The 21,593-nt window shown below is 35.6% G+C and overlaps 1 long non-coding RNA gene and 1 pseudogene across 1 annotated transcript; one reads left to right on the forward strand and one right to left on the reverse strand.

Moving 5' to 3' along the window:
* Positions 1 to 11,816: 11,816 nt before the first annotated feature.
* LOC116142885 lies at positions 11,817 to 13,134 on the reverse strand. The gene is made up of 3 exons (XR_004130058.1): positions 13,034 to 13,134; positions 12,811 to 12,948; positions 11,817 to 12,062 (listed from the first exon to the last, which is right to left on the reverse strand). It is a non-coding gene; the product is annotated as an uncharacterized LOC116142885 (long non-coding RNA).
* Positions 13,135 to 20,530: 7,396 nt separating this feature from the next.
* Positions 20,531 to 21,358, forward strand: LOC116142927 (annotated as a pseudogene).
* The last annotated feature ends 235 nt before the right edge of the window (positions 21,359 to 21,593 follow it).

Here is a 21,593-nt window from a genome sequence, read left to right on the forward strand (position 1 = left end):
TTTGGAGACATGGTGGAACGATTTATAGAAGTCTCATGGATGACTTCTCAGTTTTGGATCATCATTTGATAATGTCTAACAAATCTGTTCTCTGTTTTGCAGCGATGTAAGGAAACAATTTGGTGCTGAATTGGGAGAAATGTCACTTCATGGTCCAAGAGGGAATAGTGCCGGGCATAGGATTTCCAAGGAGGGATTGAAGTGACGGGCAAAGACAGAAGTGATTGAGAAGCTACCACCACCATCAAATGTCAAAGCAGTCCGAAGTTTCTTGGGGCATGCGGGGTTTTACAGACGATTCATCAAGGATTTTTCAAGATTTCTAAACCCCTTTGCAATCTATTGAATAAAGATTTTGTTTTTGATTTTAATGATGATTGCATGCATGCTTCCTAACTCTAAAAAAATTACTAGTTTCGCACCTATTATTGCCGTTCCCGTTGGGAGGCCCTTTGAACTAATGTGTGATGCTAGTGACTTTGCTTTAGGGGTAGTATTAGGTCAGAGAAAAAATAAAGTGTTGCATGTAATTCAGTATGCTAGCAAGACACTGTTGATGACAACTGAATTACACCACCATGAAAAAGAATTATTGGTTGTGGTGTTTGCGTTTGACAAGTTTCGTTCTTACTTATTAGGTGCGAGGTGATCGCTTACATGGACCATTCAGCACTCAGACACTTACTAGCGAAGCAAGAAGCAAAACTCTGGTTGATAAGATGGATTCTACTACTTCAAGAGTTTGAGTTGGAGATTCGAGACAAGAAGGGGTCGGAAAATGTGGTAGCTGATCATTGTCGAGAATTGAGAGACCAATCAAGGGAAATGAGGTGAAAATGCCAATTTCAGAAACATTTTCGGATGAGAAGCTGATGAGAGTGAAGAAGAGCACCATGGTATGCGATTTTGCAAATATTCTATCATCAAGGGTGCTCCAAGTGGTATGACATTCAACAGAAGAGGAAATTTTTCTTAGATTTAAAATACTACTTTTGGGAAGAGCCGTTCTGTACAGACACTGTACTGATCAAATGATACGGAGATGTGTCCCGGAGGAAGAAATGGAGAGCATTCTAAGGCATTGTCATGAGAAGGAAGTAGGTGGCCATTTTGGGGGAGAGTAGAACAGCAGCGAAGGTGCTACAATCTGGGTTTTATTGGCCAACCTCTTTAAGGATTCCTTCCGGATGATTCAGGAGTGTGACCAATGTCAACGGATGGGAAATATTTCAAAAAGAGATGAGATGCCGTTGAACAACATCCTGGTGGTTGAAATTTTTGACGTTTGGGGGATTGATTTCATGGGTCTTTTCCCAAGTTCTTTTGGGAATGCGTATATCTTGGTAGCGGTGGATTATGTGTCGAAATGGGTTGAGGCAGTTGCACTGCCAATAATGATGCTAGGGTGGTGATTATTTGTGAGGAAGAATATTTCTCAAGGTTTGGGGTACCACGAGCAATTATTAGTGATGGAGGATCGTATTTTTGCAATAGGCAATGGATGCATTGCTGAGTAAGTATGGGTGAAACATAGAGTGGCAACACCTACCATCCACAAACTAAAGGGGATTTATAACTAAAGGGGGCAAGTGGAGCTGTCGATAGAGAAAAAGGGATTTTAGAAAAAACAGTGAATGCCTCGAGAAAGGATTGGTCACGGAAGTTGGATGATGCTTTAGGGCTTATCGCACTGCCTTCAAAACCCCATTGGTATGTCTCCGTTCGATTGGTCTATGGGAAAGTGTGCACTTGCCGGTAGAACTTGAACATAAGGCATACTGGGCGTCAAGCAGTTGAACATGGACTTGAAAGCTAAGGGAGAGGAGAGAATGTGACTTTGAACGAGCTTGATGAGTTTCATCTCGAAGCATATGAAAATGCCCGGAATTATAAAGAAAAGACAAAAAGGTGGCACGACAAGCAATCCGGGTCAAGGCTTTTGAAGTTTGACAGAAGGTATGTGTTCACTCTAGACTTAGGCTTTTCCCCAGAAAACTTAAGTCTAGATGGTCCCACATTCACTATAACGAGGATACATGCATCCGGAGCAGTGGAAGTCACACATGAGGAAAATGGCACTTTCACGGTTAATGGACAGAGGTTGAAGCCAACATTGAGGGGGTGATGAGTTGCAAGTTCATCCCAATCCGGCTGGATATCCCAACCTAAATGATGGAAAGAGTCAAGCTTCGACTATAAACAAGCGTTCTTGGGAGGCAACCCAAGTGTTTTTAACTTTTTGTTTTAAATTTTGGTTGTTCGAATTTATTTAATTTCATTGAGTTTGTACAAATTTGTGTTTTATTGTTTTGGGTGTTTCAGGTGAAGTCTTGAGCCAAAGGCAAAAAAAAAAAAAAATCCAGACTCGCAGGGCGAAGAAAGTTTCTTCGCCACGGCGAAGAGACATGAAGAAAACCAGGTTTGCTACTGGAGGATTTCGCCGCGGCGAAGTAATTGTAGCGCGGCGAGGCAAAGGAAGTAAATTCTGAAAAATTGGCTAGGCATTTCGCCGCGGCGAAGAAATTTTCTTCGCCGAGGCGAAGTTAGCCTTGTCTCTCGGGAAGTTTTCGCCTTGGCGAAGAATTTTTCTTCGCCACGGCGAAACCTGGGAATTTTTAGGGTTCATGAATGATGAACTTCGCCGTGGCGAGACCTGGAAAAGTTGATTAGGGTTATGCATGATAAACTTCGCCACGGCAAGAAGCGATGAGCTTTTTTATAAATACCAACTTTTTCTTCTCATTTTCACGCCGCCTTACATTTTGAGTTGAGAGAAAATTTTTCAACTTCAATCTTCACCTTCTATTTTGCTTTTCCAACCAAAACTATCACTCTACAACATTCCTAAACACCAAAACAACCGTATCAACACACAATTTCGCAAAAATTTCACAAAAAGTTTTGGATCGAAAATTTGGGGCTTTCTTATTTGGGTCGTTTCCGGTTCAATTGGTGGTGCAAACTCCTAATATCGGTAAGATCTTGAAAACCCAAAGCTTTATTTCGGAAAATTTTAAGTCTATCATCATAGATCTAAGAATTTTGTTGAACTTTTGACTTGAGAATTGTGGGTTTGTTTGAGTTGTGATTTGATTAATGTTGAGAAGTTGTGAACCATGATTGTTAGAGTGTGGGTGTTGATTTTTTGGGTGTTTGTGTTGGATTGGAAATTGTAGTTTGGGGAATTGCAAATTTTGGAAGTGTGGGTTGTTTTTGCAGGTTTGAAGTGGCTGTGTTTTTGTAGGTCTAATTCCTTGGGGTTAATATTTTGGATTGAATTTCAGTGGATCAATGGCTCCCCAAATTAGCATAAGAGCAAGGGGAAGAATGTTGACAACCGGTTGTGAATGAGGCAGCTCGGAAACGTTATGAAGAGGTGATCAAACGAAAGGATAAAGGTTCATCACTGAGCGTGGATTGACCGCACCACAATCTGTGGACTGGAGTAGAAGGAGACATTGGGACATGTTCAGCGTGCTCCTGAAATCTGGCCGTAGAAACGTTGGTGAGAGAGTTCTAGCCAACTTCCCCGAATGTCAGGAAGAGACTGTGTTTGTACGAGGGGAGGATGTGCCATTTTCAGCAAAGGATATCAACAACTTCAATAACTTGCCCGAAATTTTCACTGATGGTAGTGGAGTTCAAAAGATCAACTTTAATGATGATATTATCCTGCCAGTCATTGCGAAACCTGGGCAGCATGGGAAGGTGTAGGAAACAAAAGAAGACACTCAAATGAACACAGTTGACACCAATGGCTCGGCTGTGGCAGTACTTTGTCATGCTAAATTAATGCCGGAGACGCACTACAGCACAGGACTCATGAGAAGGCGATATTGCTCTACTCTATTGCCACAGGAAAGAGTATGGATGTGGGAGACATCATTTATGATAGAGTCAGGCTAGCATCCAAAAAGGGGCGATCGAGCTACTGTTTCCGCAGCTCATCACAGCTATGTGCCTAAACGCGGGGTCAAGGTCAAGATGATGAGCAGCGTTTCATCCGGCTCCAATTCTGGATGGAGACTATTTCAAGAAACACTTGATCGAACGGAAGTGCCCAACCAAGAGCAGGGGCGAAGAGCAGAGAACGAGCATGACCACATCATCCAGCTCCACAGGGTCACAAAAAGAGATATGCAAGAAAGATGGGCATGATGAAATATATGAAGAAACGACAGGATTGGATGATGGAGCGGACACAGAGCATGCAGAATTGCTGACAAACAGCTTCAAGGAGCTAAAGGTTGACACTTCGCATACCAATGGGTTGACTGAACACGGATGAGTGGACGGAATCAGAGGAAGAAGAGGAAGACGAGGAGAAGAGGAAGAACAAAATACCGGAGCACCTGTTTTGTTTTGTTTTTGTTTATTGCTTTCATTTAATTTGCCCAGTTTAAACTTAAACTCATTTTATTTTGGTTTTGGATTTTGTTTATTTTGTTAGTTGTTAGTTGATGTTTTGATTAATAGTTGTTCAAAGGGCGAGATTAGGTTGCAATACTTTCAATTAGTTGTGATTCGTTCTAACATGAGGACACCACAGTTGTTGTTTTGACAGATTTGGATGATGAAAAGTCCGAAAACGGGTGATCATTGTGGAGCGACAATTCATGAATTAACCAGGGAGCATTCTCGGACCTTTATATTATTTTTTTCTTTTGTTTTTTTTTTCTCTATTCTGATTTGTGCATAATGGAACATTGGGGACAATTTCATATTAGTTTGGGGGGTGGAATAGATTTGAGTTTAAGGGTATATTGGCTGGAAACCAGTAAATGCCTTAAAAACTGCTAGCAGTACTTGGCGACCTCGGGTTTAACAACGCCGCGTACCCTTTAAACTGTAAAATCATTTTAAGGGTATATTGGCTAGAAACCAGTAATGCCTTAAAAACTGCCTAGCAGTACTTGGCGACCTCGGGTTAACAACGCCGCGTACACCTTAAAAAAAAAAAAAAAAAAACAATTTTAGTTTTGTTGTATTTTTCTTTTGGTGTTTTTGTTTTGCCGGTGATGAGTTGTATTAATCAATGATGAGAATAAGATTGTTGAATTTTTAATTGTTGAGAAATGTTAAGCATTCGTTCAAGTTTAGTTATGATGGATTTTGATTGAGGTTATTGAGTGGTTTCAACCACGATTTCATTTTTTTCGGCATGCTTAGATTCATTTTATGCGTTAGGTAAAGTCTTGTAAGTTGGTGGACTCTAGAACCTAGTTGAGAAATGCTTGAGGCGAAATTCTAGGATAGACATGGTTGAGGAAATGATTAGGCATTTTTCGGAACGTTGAGCCTTTCTAGCAACCCATGATTGAAATCATCCCTAGTCACCCATTTGAGCATATGAACTTTGCTTTATTTTTCTTGGAAACCAACAGAATTGTAAATCCTGTTACCCTAAACACTCTATCATACCTTTAGGAGAATTCGGTCCTAGTGCAAAACAAAGAACGAAACAAGTGTACAAATGAGCAAAAGATTAGTTTGGGGGTTAAGAGAAGAAAATGAAGAAGAGACCAAAAAGAATGATGTGGGGGTTGAGAGAAAGCATAAAAACAAAGGAGGTAGTCACCTCAATTCAATTCTATTGATTGTGTGAAAAAAAAAAAAAAATTTTGAACACAATGCTGCCTAGTTTAAGGGTATATCGGCTGGAAACCAGAACCCGCCTTAAAAACTGCCTAGCAGTATTTGGCGACCTCGGGTTTAACAACGCCACGTACACCTTAAACGAGTCTCCCCTGCATTTATGGTATCCAAAAGTTTTTAAGGATACGCGTTTGAAGGTGTGAAACTAGTGGACATGCGATTGGTGTTGAGAAAATGTGGGTTTTGATGTGATTTTAGTTTTGCTTTAGGACAACCGAGTTCTCTTACTTTGTTTCCTATCCTTTTATTGGAGCCCATGACCCGAACCTAACGTTAAAGCTTTAAAGATTTTGATTCTCATCTGTTTAATCCTCATAGTGGAGAGTAGTTCGATATTTAGGCTGATGGAGTCTGCCACCATTTGATAAACTTTACAATTTTTGCATAAAATAATCCGGAAGTTGGAATGTGGGTTGAAGTGGGGATCACCTGCTTGGTGAACCGATTGAGGAAGACAGTCGATGTAGCTTTAACTTCTTGGAGTGTCGAACATTTCTCGATAATAATTTTTCAACAATTTGTGAGACATGTGCAATTTCAGGCAATTCACTGTGGGAGTTGGTTTTGTTGGTTGTTTTTCAGTTTGTTATGTGTGTTTTCATGTTTTGTTTTTGTTTGTTGTTTGTTTCGTTAGTGTGTATTGATGCTCGGGGACGAGATCTCTTTAGTTTGGGGGTAGTTGATAATCCGTAAATTTACAGTTTTATTTGATCTTTTTGTCGGATTTCAGGTACTTTCTAGTGCTTTTTACCTGATTTGTGCTTAATTCTTTACTTTTCGTGTTTGGTTAAAATGGACTTTTTGAGCAAATAAAGACAAAATTGGATAGTTTTGACTCAGAAATGAGCGGATCTCAGAGAGGAGAGTTCCGGAGCAGGAAAAGCACGATGAAGCTTGTTCCCAAGGAAGAGAGCCGAGAATCGAAGAATCGAACGAAGAAGCAAGCAGAGTGGTAGTTCTGTAAATTCAGAACTTTGAAGGAGCTTCACCCGGCGAAGAAATTGTCTTCGCCACGGCGAAGTACGCCAGAGACGATTGGGTTTTTTTTTCTTCGCGCGCGGCGACAGTCAACTTATTCAGTTTGTAAACGCACAGTTTCGTGTGTGCGTGTTTTTGGCTGGATTTTTGGACTAAGTATAAAAGAAAAACTTAACCTTTTGCCAAAGGAGCTTGAGCTTTTTAGGTTTAGCCGTTTTTACACTTTTCTTAGAGTAAAGCTTGGAGTTTTTCGGATTGTTTAAAGGAAGATTCAAATTTTGACTAGAAGATTCACCTTTTGGGGAGATTTCTTATCTTTCATCTCGTTTCATTATGTTTAACTTGTGTATTTCTGTTTCATTTTTGTAATAAATTTAGCTATGAACTAATCTTTTATGGGTTAGGGTTTTGATGTAGTTTGGATTCTAAATGGGTTGAGTATTTGAGTGTTATTTCCATGTGAATAAGCTTTGGTTGTGTGTTACTCTGAAATTGAATGCTGTAGTGATGAACATGATGAGATTGAGAAATAATTCATGTTAGGCTTCTTGGGTAAACACCATTATAGTATTGGATGCTAGAGATAGATTCAAGAATTAATTAAATCAATTTAGGATTCTTGTGCTTAATGAATCAGAATTATTAACCTCAATTTGTTGGGTGCGGAATGTTAATAAGGATGAATAGGAAAACATGGCCCGAGAGGGTATGTTTAACATATTAGTGAATGTCGTTTACAACCATTGCGCATGATGTGAATATATGTAATTTTAGGTTTAACCATAAAAATCCAAACGAAGTCAAAACCCTACCCTTTTTGCTTAAATTGATATTCTGTGTTTAATCTTGCTTTCTTAATTAAGATTAATTCTTTGTTTAATTTCATTGTGTTTTTAATTTCAATTTGCCCACCAATCCAAGATTTGATTGCTTCAACTTGATAACGTTAGGAAACTTAGTGCTTTGCTAAACAGTCTCATGGGAACGATATCCTACCCATCACTTTATTACTTGAGCGACTAGTGCACTTGCTAGTTTTGCATGTTGTAAGAAATATGCATCAGTTGTTACATGTAAACAGTCTCACTCAATGTACCATTCAAGAAGGAATTATTGACATCAATTTGTTGTATGTCCCAGCCATATGAGACAGCAATTGTAAAGATGATGCGAATGGTGTAAGGTTTAATAACCGGGCCAAAAGTTTCAAAGTAATCTAGCCTGAGGGTTTGTTGAAATCCTTGGGCTACCAACCTAGCTTTATATTTTTGCAAAGTACCATCAGCATTGAATTTGGTTCTAAAAACCCACTTGTTACCAACAATGTTCATATCACAAGTTTTAGGAACAAAAGTCCAAGTATTGTTCTTTATAAGTGCATCAAATGCATCTTGCATAGCATTCTTCTAGTCAACATTAGCCAAAGCTTCAGGTATAGTGGTAGGTTCTGGTTTTATGGTGGTTGATGATTTGGAGGACATTAGGACTGTTGTTGTTTGACCAGTAGACTTAGCTCGGGTTACCATGGGATGAATATTGAAAGGTAGTTTTTTATTGTGTTGATATTGTTAAATGTGATTAGTTGCTAAGGATGTAGGATTTGGCTGTTGTTGTTGGTTATGACCTGATGTGGTAAGTAATAATGTTGATGGTGAAACTTGAAATTGTGATGGTGTTAAATCAACCACAAGTGGACAAGAAGGCAATGTCTCTAAACTGGTTAGTTGAGTTTTTAAAGAACTATCTGGTTTACAATTGGTGAAATCAATGACTTTTGAACAATTGTTTTGTGTTTCAGGAACAAAACTGTTTGATGGGGATTCTAATGTGTGAAAACTGGAAGGTTCTTATGAGTTTTGTGGTTCAGACTCTAAATGAGGAACTGAAGAAAGAGGTAAGGCGGATTTAGTAGACTGTAATATGGGTGAATCTTGTGGAACAGATAGGGAAGGTTTTAAATTAGGTAAGTCATGAGACTCAGAATTTTGTGAAGAGTTGATGACAATGTTTGAGGTGTCTAGTTTGTTGAAACCATTATTGCAAGGAGCAGTTAGAGGACAACCATGATGCGAGGGAGTTCTTTTGCTGGAGCTGTGATCAGTTGCAAATTGCTCAAAGATAAATGGAAAACTAGGGGTTGGAATTTCAGGACTGGTTAAACTTTCTTGTTCTAAAGCTGCTACAGATGAATTTGACTCAAGAGAGTTGAATCAAAACCTTTATTAAATGGAAACTTTGACTCATTAAAATGGACATTAGGAGTGATAAACATCTTACCTTTCGAATTGATACACTTATAACCTTTGTTTTTAAGACTATAACTAACAAACACACATTTGGAGGAATGAAAACTAAGTTTATGTTTGTTAAAGTCTCTGAGATAAGGCAAGCAAGTGCAGCCAAAGGTTTTAAGAGAGAAGTATATTGGTTTTGATCCAAACAAGACTTCATATGGTGACAAAAAATTCAACACAGCAGTAGGCATCCTATTTATAAGAAGCACAGCTGTATCAAATGCAAACCACCAATAATGCAAAGGCATGGATGCATGAGCTAATAATGTAAGACCAGTTTCAGCAATGTGTAGATGTTTTCTCTCACTTCTCCCATTTTGTTAGTGAGCATATGCACATGAATGCCTAAATTGTATACCAGGAGTAGTGAGGTAAGAAATTAAGCCTTTATATTCTCCTCCTTGGTCTGATTGCAAGCATTTGAGCTTGCAATTAAACTGCCTTTCGGCCAGGTGATGGAATTTAATGAAAATAGATTGAACTTCAGCTTTTGTTCTTAAAGGGAATAACCAAGTGAAGCAACTATAGTCATCAATAAAATGAATATAATATCTATATCCTTCTAAGGAAGCAACTGGAGATGATCCCCAAACATCACTATGAACAATGTCAAGTGGATGTGTTGCTCTAGAGTGAGACATTGGGAAGTTATTTTTATGAAGTTTACCTATCTTACATGTATCACAAAATGGTAATTGGGACATACTGCTAGCAGGAACTTGCTGTAAATGAGACAAAATTTTGTGCAGTGTTTCAATGTGTGGATGCCCTAGTCTATTGCGCAAAGAGATAAGTGATTCTCTTTATTATTACTAACTTGAAAAACACAAGGTTTATTGTTTAATAAAGGTTGATTGGTATTGTTAAGCTCACAAGCATTATTGGTTTTTATATGTAATTCATCATAAGGTAAAGACAGCAAAGAAGGTAATGATGATATTGTTTTATTTAAAGAAGGCATATTACATGAGTGAGATGTTTGGCACAAATTTGAGACAGTAGCATCTAACTTACAACTATTATCAGAGGACTATATATCAGTCATGATACAACCTTTATTGACATAACTAGACTTATTTCCTTCATGTAAAACAGAACCTAAAGATTGATTAGCAACTGCAGTAACATATAACTGAAGTACTGAATCCGACTGACTATTAGGAGCAACAGCAAATGGTGGCAAGGAAGGAGAAGTATGCGATGGTAGGCTAGAGGGTATTTGCAACTGATACAAACCAGCCTTAAGTCCTCCCTACAACAGAACTATTCTAGAAGCTTTGTCCTTTACTGTACAATATTCAGAATCAAACTCAACAACTACATTATTATCTTTGGTAAGTTTGGAAATACTAAGCAAGTTTTTTTTTTTTTTTTTTTTTTTTTTTTGGTACGCAAAGCGCATTCTTTAAGTCAACACATTTAGATTTCAAAGAAGTAGGGAGTAAAGTAAAGCCAATATGAGAGATGTTTAGAGACTCACCATTGCCTACTTGTAGTTGATCACTACCATCATAACTTTCACTAGTTGTTAACTGATTTTGATCTGATGCAACATGATCTGTTGCACTAGAATCCATATACCATGCAGGGTCAGGAGGTGTGTTGGAGGTGATGGTGGTGTGATAAACAAGTGTAGGTGAGTGAGCAGCAAAATAAGCTTGATTTGAGGGTTGCATTTGTGGACTTGGAACCTTGAAGCATAGCTCTTGGTTTGAGTAGGAAGAGTGCTTTTGCTGATCAATGAATTGATACTGTGGAGATTGTGAATTATGGCTCCCATGTTGTTGTGCATGAGAACCATATAGGTGATTCCTGGTGCCAAAGGTGTTCCTAGATGAATTAGCACCAATACTGTCAACATTAGTCCCAAAATCTTGAGAGAAACCAGGAAACTGCTGTGCTGATGATGCATTAAAATGGACTAAACACTACAAGAATTTAGGCTTTTCGCAACAAAATAATTTTCACTATACATATCAAAATTATGACCATTTCACTAATGTGGGGAATTATATTGGTCACCAAATTGGTCACATTAAGCTTATACTCTTAAGTATATGGTGACGAAAGAGTGTTGGGTCATTATAGCCTAATTATTTATTGTGACATTAATAATTTGTCATTGTAAACTAGTTTATTGTGATAAATTATTTGTAACAATAGATGACAATTTTTATCACTATAAGTAATATTTTGTCACAATTGATTTACATTTAAAGACCAAATGATAAGCTTTATGGTGAAAATATAATATATGATGACGAAATTGATTTTGCCAAAATTGTGACAATAATGACTAAACTATATTCTCATAATTTTAATAGTGACCGAAATTTATTTATCATTGATTTTATTGTGACAACATTTATTTTATCACATGTTTGTTTATATGATAATATTATTTGTCAAAAATTGCATAGTGACAGAAATAATTTTGTAAAAAATTTACTAGTATGACAAATAATTTTTAATACAAATACTTTTACATGAAAAATTTTTTATTGACAAAATAATATAGGCATGACAAATATTTTTTGTCACCTCAATATACTTTGTTTCTCTATCTTTGCATAACCCTTCTTGCATATTTTTTGGGTAAAAGGTAATTATATAAAGAATAAAAGAATTGCATCCCAAAAAGAAGAGCCCTACAAAGTCAAGTTCCTTGGACAAGCCCAAGCAACCAAGCCAAAGAAAACAAAAAAGGTGGCATGGATTTACATTCCAAAAAAGCCACCAAGCAAGCCTCAAAGAGGACTCTACAAAATGACCAACAAGACAAATACAATGTCAGACTTTGGTATACAAAAGCCAACTGCACATGCTATACACAAAAGAACCATCCACCCAAAGAACCCAAAAATTCCGCAAGACTACTAAAATCCTGCTTATATACGCAACCAAAACAAGAAGAAAAGGAGGGAGCAGCAACATGCAATCTGTAAATAATTCCCCAGCGAAAAAAGCTCCAGAAAAGGTTCTGGTCAATGGCGAGAAAAGTCTTCTTCCAAGCCTCCAAGGTTTCAACATGGAAATATCTACAGCCCAAATAGTAATACTTGCCCAGCACACATGAATAAGTAAGCAAGAATGCAGCAGCTCCCTTGGAGGAAGAGACTTGGCAGCATCCAAAACCTGAAGAGTTAAAAAAAACAAAAACAAAAAAAGGGAAAAATATCGTCAATACAATATGAACAATGTTTATAGCATTAGAAGAATTTGGAAAAGCATAAAGTGGTAACATTCTTGAGAGAGAATGGAACTATAAGATAATACAAAGTAGCTACTATTGGGTGTTAAAGGTGAGCCCATGAGGTTGGAACTAGTCAATATTGAGTAAAATACCCAAGAAAAACCAACGTTATAACTATCTCCATTGACTTAAAGCTAGGAGTATTTGGCACATAAGGGTTAATCATTACTTCAAATCAGGGCAAAATCTTACAAATTATTTGCATTGGGAAACTAAAGATGATAAACTAACAAAATGATTTCCTGAATAAGCAGTTTGGTTGAAGGAATAAAAGCTACTAATTCATCAACACTAGTAGTATTCCCACATCAAAAACATGAACCAAGATGCTCAAGAATTAATTATATCTGTAGAACTTGATCATAGTTGTATCCTTCAATAGAACACACTTATCTTCTTGTTACTTAATTAAGGGATAACAGAATATATGAAGTGATAAAATGATGCATCCTCAAAGAAGTTACAATTCTAGATTATTCTAGATTTCAACATTCATCATCCAACCAGGTGCATATCATACAAAAGTCATGCTATTTCATGAGATGCACCAAATGCTTGTGGTTTGATCCTCACTCTAAACATCCAACATATCATGTCACAAAATAATGGAAAGTAATGTTTGTCTCTTACCCATAAGTGACATATGGCTCCACCTTTTGCAGCTATTCTTATATGCCTTCACTAGCCATGGCAAAGACATCACTAAAGATTTTCGTCAATCTTAGTTTGTGCAGGATCTTCTTAGTTTTTGGGTGCATGTCATTTTGCCTGAATAAAATGATAGTGAGATATCATAGCCCAAAACAATACAAAGCAAAAAACTTTAGGCAAATCACAAAAGAATGCAACGTACCCTTGTATGCGTATGATAAAAAGCAGCTTAGATTTTGGCTCCACCAGAGCTGATTTTGCCCTTTTCCCTCTCTGTTTCATTCAGATAAGGTCTAATTCCTTTATAGAGACATAGGTTAGTAATTGCTAATATCAGACCATGTTTACACTAAACCGTAAATATTAAGGATAATAGGCAAACACAAAAAATTAATGTGTATCACAAACAAATTATCATCAAATAAATAATATTGAATGAAAGCTGAATCCACAAGTAATATGATTTTGATTGCAGTAAATCATAATAAAAAGACCAACAAACATGCTGAAATTTTGTCTCTATATTTCCGCAATTATATATTACTACTCAATAAATTCCATTTTCTATTAATTTCTCCCACACAACCAACGCAATGCACCATATAATCAATTTAAATGCAATATGCCAACTCAAATGAAAAACTTTTAATTTGAAAATGCCAGAGATTCAGTAAATAAGCCTTAAAAATCAAACCTTCAAACGAATTCACCGCTGTCGCCCACTGGTGACCATCCCTAGCCAGATGACTATTCTGTTCACAGTTGTAACAAGCCCCTCTGTCGCCACCCCTTCATCTTCTGCCTTTCTACCCACCGCCTCGCCTTAGCCTCCACCACCGTCCAGTTCACACCAGGCCTGTAATAGCACGGTGCGATTCTGGAAACCAATGCACCCTTAAACCATAACCGCAACAAACAAAAACCTCCAAACTACGCATTATATTAACCCAACACAAGCAACCAGTGCACCCCAAACAACCATCAAATTCACCTTGAAAATGAACAAATCCATGAAAACATTAAACAAATAGTGAGAGAGGGGAAACAAGAATGAAGAGAAAAAAAGAAAATAAATTAGAGAAGGTGGCCACCTGCTAGAGTTCGTAGTGACTTCGATTGGAGGTTTTTAGATTTTGGGGCTGTTGGAGGGAAGTCTGTGGGGATGAGGGAATGTGAGCAATAGGCATGAAAGAAAATTGGGGGTGGAGCTTTTGGGGCGGTGGGGTGGGGAAAATAGATAAAAAGGGGTTGGGCAATTTTTTCTATTTATTTGAAATTTGATTTTTTTTCTTAATTATTAAAATTGGTTATTTATTAATTTATATTCTATATATTTTTTTGTTTTGTTTAAAAAAATTAATTTTTTTTCTTTTGTTTAATAGACTATTTTTAACAAAAATAAAGATAAACTATCTTTAATATATAAAGTATATATTATTATTCATCATATCCAATACAATTTATATTATTCGACCCTTCATAATTTTTATAGATTTAATGACCTAAACTTTTCAATTGAGCATTTTTTAGGTTTTTATATATGTTTAATTAATCAATTACTTATGCTTATAAAAAAACTAGAAAATGTCTATCGTTTAATATATAAAATATATATTATTATTTGTCATAACTGTAAATATTGTAATTGATTTTTTATTATAATTTCAAGCTAATACATATGCATCATTTACATGCATATATATTCTTATTCACCCTATAAAATTAGAAGTTTAAATCAATCACTCAATCGAGTCCTTGCTGCAATAAATTAGAAATGGCAAATTTAATTAAATAGAGTATTAACTAAACCACATATGAAACACCCACCTCAGGGATAGCTTGAATTGTATAATTTATCTCAATCTTCTAATTTCATATGATCATATACTGTATATACTTTATTACATGACAACCAAAAAGAATAAAAGAATTTCAAAGAGGACGAGACAACCGCCTGTATGGTCTAAAATTATGTTATTCATTAATCAAATACTGGTTGTAGGGTCTTTTTCTGATATTAATTAATTTAGTCAAATTTTATTGGTCTAGAGTTATTATTAGAAGTTGGAGTAGTATTAGAATTAAGTATTACTACATATGATTAACTTGTAAGTCTATATAAGAAGCCTAAACCATGGATTATCATTGTATTTTTATTGGATTAGGATATATTCTAATATACTAAAACGGATTCTTTTTTTCTCTTTTCTTTTTCCAAATTAAGAGTAAATTGTGTGCAAAGATCATTGGTGGAGCTGCGAAACATTAATGAAATAAATTTAAAAAAAAAAAGACCAAAGAAAAAGCCAATTTTTTAAAAAGGGTACTGGAAGATTCAAACCTATGCACTCTTCTCTCAACTCTTCCCTTTAACCACTTAAGCAAACCAACTCATTTTTTTTCTACTATATATATATATATATATAATCTAACTAAACATACAAACTCACAGCCAAAGTGTGAGAGAAACAATTGCGTTTTAGAGTATGTTTGTCCCTTCTCCCTACTTCTTCTCCCTCTTGCGTTTTATTTTTCTTCTTTCAGGATTTGGTTTTTTCAATTCAATTTTACGAAAAATAGAAGAGATCAAAGGCAGCTCACTTCACCCAATTCAATTTTTCCCTTTTTCACCCAATTCAATTTTTCCCTTTTTTGTTGTATCACCAAAGAAAATTAGGAGAATCAAAGGAGAGTTCATAAGGAAATTCCCTTTTCGCCCAATTCAATTTTTCCCTTTTACCCTTTTTGTAACCATGGCTGAATCGATTTATTTTTGTAACGTGTAATACAAAAATTAATATTTAACATGTGATCCAAATATTAAGTCTATAACATTAAGGCCGAAAATGTAAATATTTGTATTTAGATTGAATTTGATTTGTATTCTTTTACCATTAAAGCCGAAAATGGTACATAATATTTACATTTATAAAATTATTAATGATTTTGTATTTTTTACAATCTTTTGGCTTTTTCAAGTTTTTTAAAAAAAATAAAGGAATCATATTATATGTTTTTTAGCAAATTTTTGTCACAAAATATAACGTTCAATCTAACTCAAATATTTATCACTAATACCTCTATTATAACATATATAAATGACAATTTTTTTTTTTTAATGATAAATAATTCTTTTGTGACAAATGAGTTTATAATTATAGCATGTATTATTAAATAGAGTGACTAAAGTTTTTGATGACAAATATGTTTGTCACAATAAACTATTTATCTCGGTGCTTAAATTTTGACTCAAACATTTTGTCATTAATACCTCTATTTCAACATATATTATGACAATTTTTTTTTAATAATAAATAAATTCTTTTTGTGACAAAATAATTTGTAGTTATAGTATGTATAACTAAATATAGTGACTAAAATGTTTTATGATAAAATATGTTTGTCACAATAAACAATTTACCTAGGTTCCAAAAATTTGCACCAAAAATTTGCGACGAAATATTATGATAAAAATGTTTTTCTTCACTACATTTATTATGGGTTTCTTAATTGTGATAAAATATTATGACAATATTTTTTTTAGTCACTATATATTCTCTTTGTCATACTTAATGTGATGTTTCTTTATTTTGTCATAATAACTATATTACTCGTGACAAAATAACATTTGACAAAATTAATTTTGTCACAATATAATATATTTCTTGTAGTGAAAGAAGCAGAAGCACCACCAGAATAACCAGAAGCTGGAGCACCATCAGAATAACTAGAACTATTGAACTAAGGTGCAGAGCCATTATAACTGGAGTTGTAACGATGATAGCCTTGAATAGCTGTATGGCCCATTTTACCACATACTTAGCAAACTAGTTTACCTCTGCCATTACCAACATAGCCAAAAGGTCTATAGGAAGGAACATTGTACTAACCAAGCTGATTTATAGCTTCAGGTAAGTAATGAGGTGTTTTTTGATTCATCAGTAATCCACCAGCAGTCAAGGGGAAGGTACAGGCAGAGCATTCTGCAGTGGTATCATATGATTTGTTAACCCAAAATTTCCAAATCCAGCACTTCCAGAGGAACCTTTAGCAGAAATTGTGGAAACTGGTGTAGAGTTAGAAATCTGAGACTTGTTCATGTTGGAACTAAGTGCAACCATATTGATTGAGCAGTTTGGAAAGTCAAGAGAATTAAATTTCTCAAGTCTCAGTTCATACTTTTGCAGCAGAAATTAAGCTTCCTGTAACGTAATTGAATCAAACTTGGATTCAATTCTGGATGTCAAGTTAACGACCATTGCATCAAACGCTGGTCCTAATCCATCTAAAACATACTGTAATAAGTCTTCATAGGAGACAACCTGACCACTGAATGATAAGCTCTTAGCAATCCCTTTCATTTTCTTAACATATTCATTAACATTCATACTGCCTTTTTGTGTATTTTGGAGCAGATTTTTCAAATGCAAAGCTCTAGCCTTAGAATCAACCAAAAATTCATTTTCATGTGCAAACTAGATATCAGTAGCAAAATTGCATTTTGATACTTGACTGAACATGCATTCAGAAATTGACGCTAAGAGCCATGTGACAAGAAATTTATCTGTCTTTTTCTAGGTTATATACTCTGGATTATTCCTTTCTTTTCCTAGGGTTTCTTTAATTTCATTTGAGCTTAACTCTTTCAATTCATCATCTGGAACAATAAAAGGTTCAGGACATGTAATTAAACCTGTTAGGTGTTCTTCAAGATCGTGAGCGCCAACTATGGAGAGAACTTGAGACCTCTAAAACTGATAATTGTCTCGGTAATTGTCTCTAGTTAATTTTGGAGTAATGACTTGAAGACTGGAGCTGAAAATCAAAGAGTGAAAACTGGCTAAGCTGTTAAGCATCTTCTCTGCATTTTTGTTAGAGAGATTATGATCAGGAATTCTTGTCATTGACGTTAGTCTTTGGCTCTGATACCATGTGAAACCTTAAAAGAGGAGTGGATTTTTCTTTATAGAGTTTCAAAGAATACTCAAGTAAAGAGTATTTTCATTTCTTAATTGATTGTATTACAGATGCAACAGCTCACCTTTTATACTTGTAACGACCTGAAGCAGATGACTATTTTTCAACAATATTCATAAGAGTAAAACGGCATCGTGTAAGAGAAACCGAGTAAACAGGGACAAATTACAAAGAGACCCTATATTTTCATACTAAGGCTGATTGACAGGTGTAACGTCAAGGAATATAATTTGGTGTAACATTGCTTTCACATACAGATGCATCTTATTAATGTTCTTTTATAAATTTATATTCCTTGACGTGAAGATATGATAGTCTGAGTTAAATTTAAATTTTTTTCAAACTGTTATTTAGTCAATTGCGCATGCATTTTCTTTATTTAAATTTTTAGTTTGACTATTAAATTATTATATACTTCATTTATATTTTTATATTTTGGTATTTTAGGACTATTAAGTTTTTATACATTTTAACTTATATATATATATATATATACTTGAAAATTGAGTAATTCCCTTATATAGCAACCTCACTATTTTTAATTCCCAAAAGATCATTTTTTTTAAGACATAAATAACCATAAAATTTGATTATAATGTGAAATTATTATTAGAAAATAACAAAAAAGAAAGAGAAATTTAATGGATCAAATTTCAGATAAACGTTAGTGAGCATTTGGTTCGAGGTCATAAAAGATAACACTGGTAATTTATCTTTTAATCTAATAATTACCACGTTTGGATGTTAAGAAATAAAATATTCTTGTAATCGACCGATAACAATAGTGATTACTATAGGTAATATAAGAGGTAATTTGATTACCGTCTGAAAGGGTGTTATTTTTGTTATTATTGGGGCAATCCCTTGTTCATACCAATTTTACCCTTAATTAATAAACATTTTGCACACAAATGCCCTCAAATATTTACTAAATAACAATTAGCCCAAATGTGTGAAATGACTTCTTTAACCTCATATACTAATTTTTTGGACAGAAATATGCTCACTATTTATATGAATAATACCCAAAATACCTCAGCCACTCAAGACAACTGTCGGCCATTGGCAACCATCGTCAGTCACCTCTAATAGTCATCGGAACAGTGTACGACTAGTTGGACATGGCCGATCGTGCACCGATTTAGCCATTTCTGGCTAGATTGAAGGTCAAAAATGGCCAGATGGCCGTGGATCTGGCTGAAAACAACCAAATCCATGGTTGTAAACGACCACAGATTTGGCCGCTTTCGGCCAAATTCACAGCCATAGATCTGACCATTAATGGTTAAAATGGATCTTGCTCTCCAACTAGATCGGTGCATGGCTGACTAGATTTGGCCAACTGTGCACCAATCTAGCCGTTTTTTGTCTAGATTGAAGGCCGAAAATGGCCAAATGGCGGTGAATCTGGCCAGAAATAGGAAAATCCATTCTAATAGCCATAGATTTGGTCGTTAACAACCACAAATCTAGTCGTTAATGTCCAAAATGGATCTGGTTTCTGGCCAGATCGATGCACGTCCAACCAGATCTGATCGGTTGTGCACCATTCCGACGACTACATGTAATGGCCAGTGGTGGTAACTAGCAATTGGTAGTCGTCTTGGGTGGCTAATTGTATTTTGTTAAAATTTAAACTTTTATTGTTAGGGTGTTTTAGCTAAATTATCAAATGTAGAAGGTTAAAAAGAATGTTCTTAATATAATATTAACAAAGAAGGGCAATTAGGTAAAAACTTCTCCGATAATATTTTATTCTTCTGAACCATACATATTAATTAATTATACTCACTAATCTAACCAAATATATTAACAACAAAGCTACGGACACTGTCATTTTTGTACCGAAAATGTGTACCGGCCTACGTGTCCCCTGACTCACACCAACAATCCAAACATGTTATTAAATATTTTTCTAGTGAACGGTCGTCCATCAAATATGGACGGCCGTTTACTTACATGGACTCCCGTCCATATTATATGGACGGGGTCCATTTACTACAGACAGGCATCCCCATTTAAAGGACGCCAGTCCATAAGTAAAATGGAATAAATTTTTTTATAAAAATTAGGGACAGCCGTTCATAAGTTATGGACAGCTATCCCTAAATATTGGACGGGCATTCATATTTTAATGGATGCCCGTCCATTAACAATTCTTTAAAAAAAAATTAAAAAACATTTAGGGACGACAGTTCATCCGTTATGGACGGCCGTCCATTCATTTTGGACGGGTGCCTGCAAATAAGGGATGCTCGTCCTTAACCAAACTATGAAAATTTAAAAAAAAAAAAAAAAAAAAAAAACTTTGGGGACACCCGTCCACAAATTGTGGACGGCCATCCTTACTTTATTTTGGTTTTACAAAACTAAAGAAAAAATTTGGACGGCCGTCCATAAATCCCAGCTTCCCTTCCATCTTTGGTGCACAATACCACCACAGCTTCTCAGAAAATTTTCATGCATGACTTAACTATGGCATCTTACATGCTGCCTATCTATTCACCTTGTCGCGATCATGCAAATCCTCTCGACTGTTGCATATTCGACTTAGATGCCACAAAAAGCATGACTCGGCAATTAACTTGCTACTGTATTTATTAGCCACTCCGAACCTCTATCCTCCTCCTTTAAGGCTACTTTAAATCGGTCAACGTCCTTTCCATTATAAGCTCAATGTCTTAACTCAAAAGTTTCTCAAGCACCATTTGTGAGGGAAGCCATGGATTTGAGTTGTAGAAGGTTACTGTTTTTAGTCGTCCTTGCGTTCACTCTTTCAAGCAAAGGGTATTCACAGCCTCTTGTTCCTACCATCATTACTTTTGGTGATTCTGCAGTTGATGTTGGTAACAACAACTATATTCCAACTCTTTTCAAGGCCAATTACCCACCTTATGGAAAAGACTTCGTCAATCATCAACCCACTGGAAGGTTTTGCAATGGAAAATTAGTCACGGACTTCACTAGTAAGTAGTACTCAAATAATTTATAACCTAGTCTAAATTATAAAGTTAGAATACTAATCTCTTTTGGTTTCAATTTCTCTTTCAGTTGATACCCTACAATTTACGAATTATGCACCGCCATATCTTAGTCCACAAGTTCAGGCAAGAACCTTCTTATTGGAGCCAACTTTGCTTCAGCTGGAGCTGGTTATGATGACCAAACATCCAGCATAAATGTAAGTATTTTAATATTGTACTACCATCAAGAATTATCTGTATACTGTTTTAGTGTTTCAAATAAATATTTCTTCTTAGAAAAAAATGAATTGTGCTTTGTGTTGCAACATGCAATCCCATTGTCTAAGCAGTTGCAGTACTATAAGGAGTATCAGTCAAAGCTAGCAAAGGTTGCTGGAACCAAACAATCAGCTTCCATCATATAGGATGCAATATATGTTTTGGGTGTAGGGAGTGGCGATTTTCTTCAGAACTACTATGTGAATCCTATACTTAACAAAGCCTATACTCCTCAACAATACAGCTCAATCCTTGTCAGCACATTCTCAAGTTTTATCAAGGTACCTTCTCAACATAAAATGCTATAATTGTTGAGTCATGCTTTTTATGGCATCAAAGTCGAATATGCAGCAGTCGAGAGGATTTGCATGATTGTGACAAAGTGAATAGATAGGCAGCATGTAAGATGCCATAGTTAAGTCATGCATGAAAATTTTCTGAGAAGTTGTGGTGGTATTGTGCACCAAAGATGGAAGGGAAGCTGGGATTTATGGACGGCAGTCCAAATTTTTTCTTTAGTTTTGTAAAACCAAAATAAAGTAA

The sequence above is a fragment of the Pistacia vera genome, unplaced genomic scaffold, assembly GCF_008641045.1.
Source record: "Pistacia vera cultivar Batoury unplaced genomic scaffold, PisVer_v2 Contig421, whole genome shotgun sequence".
Taxonomy (NCBI): Eukaryota; Viridiplantae; Streptophyta; class Magnoliopsida; order Sapindales; family Anacardiaceae; genus Pistacia; species Pistacia vera.